The sequence below is a fragment of the Leptidea sinapis genome, chromosome 12 (assembly GCF_905404315.1).
Source record: "Leptidea sinapis chromosome 12, ilLepSina1.1, whole genome shotgun sequence".
NCBI classification, from domain to species: domain Eukaryota; kingdom Metazoa; phylum Arthropoda; class Insecta; order Lepidoptera; family Pieridae; genus Leptidea; species Leptidea sinapis.
The window spans coordinates 14,790,572-14,800,076 of NC_066276.1; the positions used below are offsets into that span (position 1 = coordinate 14,790,572).

General features: G+C 34.2%; 1 long non-coding RNA gene and 1 other non-coding gene across 2 annotated transcripts; both read left to right on the forward strand.

The window, feature by feature from the left end:
• The first annotated feature begins 4,304 nt into the window (after window positions 1-4,304).
• Window positions 4,305-5,455, forward strand: LOC126967293 (uncharacterized). Its single transcript, XR_007729966.1, has 2 exons — window positions 4,305-4,356; window positions 5,181-5,455. It is a non-coding gene; the product is annotated as an uncharacterized LOC126967293 (long non-coding RNA).
• Window positions 5,456-6,381: 926 nt separating this feature from the next.
• Trnar-ucg (transfer RNA arginine (anticodon UCG)) lies at window positions 6,382-6,454 on the forward strand. The gene has a single exon. It is a non-coding gene; the product is annotated as a tRNA-Arg (tRNA).
• The last annotated feature ends 3,051 nt before the right edge of the window (window positions 6,455-9,505 follow it).

Consider the following 9,505-nt stretch of genomic DNA (forward strand, 5'->3'; position numbering starts at 1 on the left):
GATGATGAACTGGGAGATCTAACATATTATTTGTCACAGTATGATTTTAAAATAAAATATGCTCCGAGCAAGGATAATATAGAAGCAGATTGCTTGAGTAGGTTGCAGTATTAGAGGCAAGTGAAGATACAGAAGAACAATTAAAAATAGTTAACATGATAAAATTAAATGATATCGTCACAGACCAGGAAAATAATGCAGACATACAAAACAATAAAATGAACTTTATATCAAAAAATAATATTTACTATAAAAAGGATAGGAAATGTGAAAAAATAATTTTAACAAAAGATTTCAGTAAAAGTCTTATAAAATCTGTACATGAAAACATGTGTCATTTAGGTATAAAACAAATGCAAAACAAAATTAGTAAACTGTATACAGCAAAAAATTTAACTACAAATATTAAACAGTATTGTAAAAGCTATAAAATATGTATAAAAAATAAAACATGGGGAAAGAATAGATATGGGCTCATGTCCCATTTAGGACCTGCCACAAAACCCTTGCAAATAGTATCCATAGACACAATTGGAGGTTTTGGTGGCTCGCGATCTACGAAAAAATACTTACACCTTTTAGTGGATCATTTTACGCGGTTCGCTTATATTATTACTTCGAAAACGCAAAATGCTAATGATTTCATTAAACTAATAAATAAAGTAATAGATTATGATAAAATTGAAATTCTTCTTACAGATCAATATCCGGGGTTCAACTCAAAAGAATTTAAAACATTTCTAAATGAAAAATCAATACAAATGATATTCACTGCAGTAAATGCTCCGTTTTCTAATGGCTTAAATGAAAGACTAAACCAAACGCTTGTGAACAAAATTAGATGCAGAATAAATGCAAATAATAATAAGAAAGCATGGACAACCATTGCTCATGACTGTGTGGAAATATATAATAGTACGGAACATACAGTTACAGCATTTGCACCAAAATATCTATTACATGGTACAGATGTTTCTTTTTTGCCAAAGCAATTAAAAATAGATAAAACAGAAGTAGAATGGATTACAGATAGGAAACTAGCATTCGAAAATTCGATGAAGTCACATAATTACAATAAACAAATGTTTAATAAAAACAGAACTCAAATTGACTTTGCTATGGGAGATATGGTCTATGTAGAAAATGGCAATAAACTCAATAAAAAAAACTGGATGAACTGAAGATCGGTCCATATAAAATTATTGAGAAAATATCTAATTCAATATAGTCTGAGTCGAATCTCTTTCATATCAGTAAACTTATACCAATACTGGAGTAAAATTATATAAATAAAAATATAGTGATATATCTTTGTATAATGCTGTAAAATTCAGATATCATTATAATAACTTAAGTGTACATGACGAAAAATGTGGTAAAAATTTTCCTTTCGATGGAGGGAGATGTAAAGAAACTGTAGTTCTTTAAAGTACATTTTGTGTAACGCTCTATGGCCGGTAAGTTGTGATTGTCTGTAATGTCGATACAGACAGATGACAGCCGCCATGTTCTGAGACATTTGTTGCTAATTAAATAAGTTATGAAAAGTGATTAATATAATAAGGAATTGAGAGTAATAGACTTTAATTGTCGTTTCTTTGATTTCAGGTGAGATACCTATTTTAAGTTTATAATGTAATCGTACAATTACTCATGTGTATATTTTACGCTAATAAAATTAAAAACTTTGATTTCAGAGCAACGCCATTGTTTATTTGAAACTTCAATTCCTGATTCAAAAATTACGTATTAAACAAAATACATATACATATACAAACGATATAAAACGTACGTATTTTAATGTCCCACTTTATTCTCACTATACATATATCTCTACTTAATTTCTTTTAATGTGTCTGTTAATCAATAGAACTAAGTAGAATATATATTTATAGCGCGTCAGATAATCAGTATTATCTATACTCAATATACCTATTAGGGAGGGTAGTTCTATATGAGATTATTTTTAGCTAATCAGAATCAATTGAGAAGATGTATCCAATAAAATTTATGAAGACAAATATGTAGATGAGACTCACAGCGACAGGTATATTTCCCTTACTTAACATCTTAAGCACTTCTTCAAATGCTGAGAGGAGCCTCTTTGTTGAGCTATCTCGTATCTTCTTCATCCGTCACCACATCGAAATTGTCAAATCGTTCGGGTTCTAGTAGTTGTAGTTGTAGTTGTAGTAGGCGTTTAACAGCTCGGATAGCCCAAGATATCTTATGTCTTAGGGCCTCAAATATATCTTAGAAATTTCCGCAGTTGTTGCAGGAGAATGTGGGCGGCGGTGATCTCTGAACATCAGGTGACCCAGCTCGTTTGTCCTACTTTTCCATAAAAAATATGAGTTAAGTGAAAATATTTCTATTCTTAGACAAAATCACTGCATAGTATAAAACAAAGTTTTTTTAATAGATAGAGTGATTCAAGAGGAGGGTTTATATGTTTAATACATGCATAAGATAGTAGAAAAACAGTGAGTATTGAAGAGGTTTCTAAGGTGATGACATACATGAACACATTTTTTTTGCGTTTTTTTTTAAGAAAATAAGGGACGAGACGAGCAGGACGTTCAGCTGATGGAAATATATTCGCCCTGTCCATTACAATGGCGCTCGTCACCTTGAGACATAAGATCTTAAGTCCCATTTGCCCAGTAATTTCACTACCTACGGCGCCCTACAGACCGAAACACAGTAATGCTTACACATTCTTACCGTTCTTTAACATTTTCCAAAAGACGAATTCCGAATAATTCTGAAGTGACTCAGCAACACTGGTATCCCTTCGTTTCCCAATCATTAATATTTTTCCGTTAACAGAAACACGTGGGGCACATACAATATTAATATCTGAACCTTAATCCGAAACCTTACGTAACCGTATTGGTGGGTGTTCCAATGCTGCCACGGTCATATATATAAATAAATCATATATCTCTCATCGTTAAGGCAACACTAAATGCCAGCGACCTTGAGCGATATGAGTTCACGGCTGCCGGCCCGCCATCAATGTAACAAAGCCAATATTTTCAAAATTCTTGCGTGGAAAACAATTTATATGCTTACAATCCTCGTTATTCACTACTAATCTGAATAAATGAACCTACACAAAAAAGTACAAGCTATAAGAATAACTTCTCTGAGAGAAGTACCAAAAAAATGCGTCACGCCATGCCAAAAAACTTGTTTAACTTCAAAGAAAAATGGTAGTTCAAAAAGGCTCGGCAGTGTTAACTATAACCAACAGCAAGCATTAGCAACCTACAAATAAGACTTAAGGATATGTGTAACAGGATTAAGTAGTGTTCATAGCTCGAAATGCTATACTTTCACCACAAAACTTGTCTAAAAACATAAAAACACAATTTTTGCGTGTTTTCTGCTTACTCTTCGCCTTAACGCAGCGTTCGTAAGAACTGTTATCGGTGGAACATTTTTTCTTTGACTTAATTTGCAAATCCGATGATTTCGAAAAAAAAATTATCACTTTTCCGGTTATTATACATCTATCCCAGGGGTGCTCAAACGGTCGATCGGGATCGACAGATCGATCGCGAGTGCTTTTTGAGTCGATCTCGAGAAAAAAATCCGGTATAATAAACTAAAATTGGTAATTACGTACCATGTTATGAAAAGTATGCTCAGGACATGCAGTGTCACGCTTCAACATCCAAAGTCACTATTTAGTTAAGTTCAGAACTTTAGAACGCGATTGTTTTGTAAGAACCAATAAACTCGAAATTTTGAATAATAATTATGAGTTTTTTCATTGACATTTAAGAGCAGACCTACACTTGACTAAAAAAATGCATATTTTGCGCAAAACTAATATCTATGTCATCGTGACACTCTACCTAGACGACAATCCTTCATCACACATACTTGAAGCCTCTCAGAGCCGATCGGTCGTAGTCTAACAATTTTGAGGTAGATCGCCAGCAGTTCAAGCTTGAGCACCCCTGATCTATCCTATGACATGCACAAATATTTTAGCTTTATATAGGTAATAGAGTTTTCCAAATTACTACACTACCACCTCAAAAACTTCACCTCTTTATAATATTAGTATGGATACACATTATAATAATGATTGTATTATTAACTACAATAATAAATGTATCCTGAAAATCATAAAATATGCATTATTGGTTATCATTATAAATGTTTCTTGCATTGGAAAGTGTAATTTAAATGTAAATTGAATTACCCAGTATAGATTATGATATCATGTAGTTCTAAATACATTAATTATATACATAGAAACTGATAAGTTTTCATATAAATATATAGCGAAATTTCAAACTAACATATTGCAACTCTTTACCAGCTTGGAAAATGGCGCCAAAGGTAAAAAATCATATTATTTATTTATTTGAATAAAGTATATGATTTCCTAAAGCTTCGAGAATATCATAAATAGTTTTAGCTTATACTTTCAAATGAGTAACTACTTATTTGCATAAACTGTTTCGGTACCTACCGATAAAGGACTGGTAATGGAGTTTTCACATACGTGCCTTGCAACCTTATCATAAAATTTTCTTTCGCTTTTTTGTGCTGAATAAAATATTTATCGGCACGAGATCACTGCTGGAAAACTTTTTTTCCAGAGGTATGCCACTGCGGCGCCTTTTGCACCATCCCCCGTGAGTTTCGGTTTGAAAGACTCTAGGCAGTGAAATTACTGACCTAATGAGACTTAATATAATTAAAATATTTCTTAAAGTAACGATCTCATTTGCGGTGAAACTTAGAATTGCAATAGACATGGAGTATCACCTTCCTCATCAGGTCAATATCTTGCTAATTTCATCAATACTTCACACACAAAACAAAAATGCTAAATCAAGACTGTACGTTGTGTAACATAGGTGCGCCGTAACTGCATCATTTAATCTATTCTAAAGATACACAAATAAAATTTGAAAAACAAAATTTTATGAACGACCTCCGAGTTACAACGATTAGCTCAGTGGTTTACAGCACCGACACGGAACGCCGGAGGTCATGGGTTCGAATCCCGCATCGTTCATAAAATGTTGTTTTTCAAATTTTATTTGTGTATTAATCCTAGAAGTGAGGGTTATCACTTTAAAAACATAACAAATTATTCTAAAGATGTTTTAACGTATTACCTTACTAAATTTTGATCACACCTTATCTCTTTTCAGTCAGTTGTAATCTTCGCTCTCCTCGCATGCGTATTGACTTTGACGACTGATGCTGCAGTCATAACTAGACGTTATGTAGAATATTATCCCAATGTTCCCGATACTAATGTCGGACCAAACACTTCGAATAACCAACTTGTAGCCGAAAATTCTGCAGTGAACAACATTGGACAAGGATTTGCATTAGGAGTATAGTAAACAGGAACTTTGTACACGCTGTACAACCGAATGTTACAAATAACTGTTTTACAAAGCTAATAAATGTTAAATTTTTATTTTTTGTTTTGATTTTTATATTAAACTCCTCACCTATTTTTTATGGGGCTTAAACAATAAGATGGCCCATCTGGTGTTAGACAGCATCATCTGGTGGGAACAGTTACAATATAACCTGAGTCCGAATTTGTCATAAAAGGACCTACACCCACACTGCCATACGACACTGATGTTACCGTTCTGCGCTCTACACCCTGAAGTTCAAAATGAAATGTCTCAAATTTATTTTTAGTTATATAATAAGTTAGAAGCACTAACTCTATCGCTTTAAACGGCTTGATGCATTTGTTCTACGAGGAAACGTACCGTGCTTCACGGCAGAAATAGGCGCCGTTGTGGTACCCATAATCTAGCTGGCTACTGTGAAAAGGAGCCTCCCACTGGTAAACATCGTTTGCATTGCCAACGCTGGCTGGCGGAACCCAACGAGATAAATCAAAATATGTATACACTATTGTACACCTAGAAAGGGTCTAGATTAAATTTGAAAGATAAATCAGATTTGAAATGCATCTTGAGACGTAAATAACGGGATCACTCAGAAAACGTTATATTTTTTAATTTTTAGTGTTACTTTTGACAGAACGAAGTCTGTCCGGGGAGCTAGTGAAATAGAATTTATTTGGATTATATATAAGGAATACCTACAAAAAATAATAATTACACTAACGTATAATGAAATTTTTTCATCACATTACTTGGTTAAGAGCCTTTGATTTTGTTACAATATTCTTAATTTCATAATAATTAATATAGGTCGAATATCTCTTACAATAATTATTATTCTATCAAATTCAATCCTAAATCAAATTTCTAGTCGATAGCCCAACACAACGTTGCGAGGAAAAAGAACATCGCGTTAAAAATCTATTGTACTAATCGATTGCCGAGAATACTCAATGATTATTTCGCATTATAAAACATCGACCGTGTGGCCTAATGGATAAGGCGTCGGACTTCGGATCCGAAGATTGCAGGTTCGAGTCCTGTCACGGTCGCACCATTTTCTTTTTTACTTTTTAGATTTTTGTAGAATGTTTTTATTATAAATTTGTAAAGTAAATTTTACTATTATTTTGCTTTAAGTTTATTTAAAGTAATAATATTCTTGTATATTTATAATATTCTAGTATATTTATAATATTCTTTCCAATAGAGTCGTGGATGGTTGGTTTAATTTAAAAACACAATAAGATCCCGAAGCATGGCCGTTTCGACCAATTATTTTAATGATAATTAATGGGTAATGGCAGTTCATAACACCAATGATGAATCTGTCTGTGTACACATCGGTTGATGATTGACATAATAAAGTAGAATTAAATTTATATTTTTTTATTAGAAATAATGTAACAACCTATTGAAATATTTATTTCTAGACGTACATAATATTATTATAATTATCATATTTTACTAAATGCTGAAATTGCTAGCGCCACCTATGCACATCATTACAAACTGAATAAGGACTTCTTATTAGAGTCTTGGCTGTACTTGCGACTTGTGACGAAACAGTTACAATAGAAGTCACTAGATGGTGCTTAAAACAAATCTTGAATATCCTAAATATTATTTGATGTACCTCTTAGAGCTAGATCACATTAACATTTTAAAGCTAATTATAAACCGTAACTACAACTAGGTATTGTTTTATTTATGGCCATAAACGGACAAATTACGGTACACTCTACCGCCGAAGCATCAAAAAATTTGTAGGTACCATGAAAAAATTGTGTGGGTTGTTTTTTAGTCATTTCAAAGTACATTGATAGATGTCGCTTTTAAGTACAATAACAGATATCCATTTAGTACTTATTTCTTTTAATTGTTATTATATTTTCTAGATAGAAGACTAGTAGGTCTATATTAGAAATTAGTACTTATACGAATTTTGTATTTTGGATTGATGATAGGTATTTGGATTACGAAGAATTTTGTATACGTTAACAGACGGTGCTTTTTGAATTATGGTCTACACGATTCTAGAGGACTGACATTGCATAAACCTCTTATACATTTTTTGTGCCAGAAAAACATTTGAAATATTAGTGGAGTTTCCCCATAGTATTAACCCGTACCGTTAAACTTACGCAATATAACCGTGGTATGCAGTAAGTGCAGCATTAATCATACAGTTAGTCTGAGGAACTTATTTATTTTGCCTGCCACTGTATCACATTGAGCTTTCCAGTTACAATTGCTTTCTAATATAATGCCAAAAAATTTTATTGTGTTTGTTTCTTTAATCGTTTGGTCACTATGTGTTATATTTAGAGCTTTATGTAGTGTTTTATAATTACAAAATAGAGGAAGTGCATAATATATTGTGTTGATTAAAAACTACCCTAAAATATATTATTTAGATAAAGTTTACTTAGTCGAAATCGAGACTATGCATTTTTTTCGCTTAGTAGAAATCGAGACTATCCTTTGCAAAGTCTCGGAATGGGGCCGACAAAAATAAGACCAATTCAACCCCAAGAAGACACAAGTTTGTGCGTTCACCACTAAAAAGTCTCCCTTTGTCGTATCTCCTCGATTCGAGATCACTCCTCTAACTGCCACAGCCTGAATCGACATACTTGGCGTCGATATAGCGAGCGACGTTCAGTTCCGTGGTCACTTGGAAGAGAAAACCAAACTGGCCTCTAAAAAGCATGGTGTACTCAGTACCTACCTAAGGCGAGACAGTTCTTCACTAAAAGCCACCGCCTGCAACTTTATAAGGCGCAAATTTGGCCTCACATGGAGTACTGTTCTCACCTCTGGACGGGTGCTCTCCAGTATCAGCTTCTTCCATTCCACTTCTGCCATCTCGGATCGGCTTGATTCTTTGGTATTGCGTACAGATGTGGGTTCTGCATCTTCTACCGCATTTATCACGGGGTGTGCTCAAAGGAGCTGTTCGGGTTGATTCCAGCGGCCGAATTCCGCCACCGGACATTACGTGCAAAGTACCACCCGCACCACGTAGACGTCTGGCATTCCACAACCACACTTTGTGGAATCAATTACCGGCTGCGGTTTTCCCTAACACATACGACTTAGGGACCTTCAAGAAAAAAGCATACTCCCTCCTTAAAGGCCGGCAACGCATTTCTTGACACACCTGATGTTGCGGATGTCCATGGTGGTTGCCTTACCTCTCCCCATCCCGTGAGCCTCTTGCCCGTTTGCCCCCTCTTATATAAAAAAAAGTTTACTTAGTCTTTGTTTATTTATTTATTGCGTCGAACAGGATTTTTTTTTATTACAATAGGGGATGAGCCGAGCAGGACGTTCAGCTGATGGTAATTGATACACCCGGCCCATTACACGTCGTGCCGCTCAGGATTCTTGATAAACTCATTTTCCCAGTTATTTCACTACCTATGGCGTCCATCAGACCGAAACACATTACTGCTTCACGGCAGATATAGGCACCGTTATGGTAACTACCCTTAATCCTGCATAATTATCCTTTATAATCCTTATCCTGTCCAAAGGAGCCTCTAACTGGTATATATATAAAATATTATACATTGAAATGAAACGAAATTATTTATTTTGCTTTGGAGTAGGGTATGTCCAGTTCTTATACATTACAATGTGTCCTCTATTCAGCTTATATTAAAAGCATGCAAAAACTTAGCACTAATATAAATATTCATTTAAACTATAAGAATTATTTTCAATCAGCCACTTAAAGAGTCATGATATAAACATTTTATTTGACAGTATTTTCAAGTCCTCAGGCAATTTGTTATATAATTTTATATATGTTATGGTTGTTTTTAAGAAATAGTGTTGTTTTAGGACAATGCTTCAAAACCAGTCTATGTGGCTGTCTTGTTGCTCTAGCATTCACCTCAACAGCTGACGTGAATAGATATTCTGTGGTTACGCACAAATTTACAAGCCCTGGCAATTTACATACATAGGCAGTAACGGGTTAAGCTTACGCGGGGCCCGTAGCTAATTCTTTCAATGAGCCCTTGGTATATATACTGGAAATAGTCAGTTACCGAGTGTCTGACGTGGGTTGTGTCAGTAGGAAAAGTTATAACGTA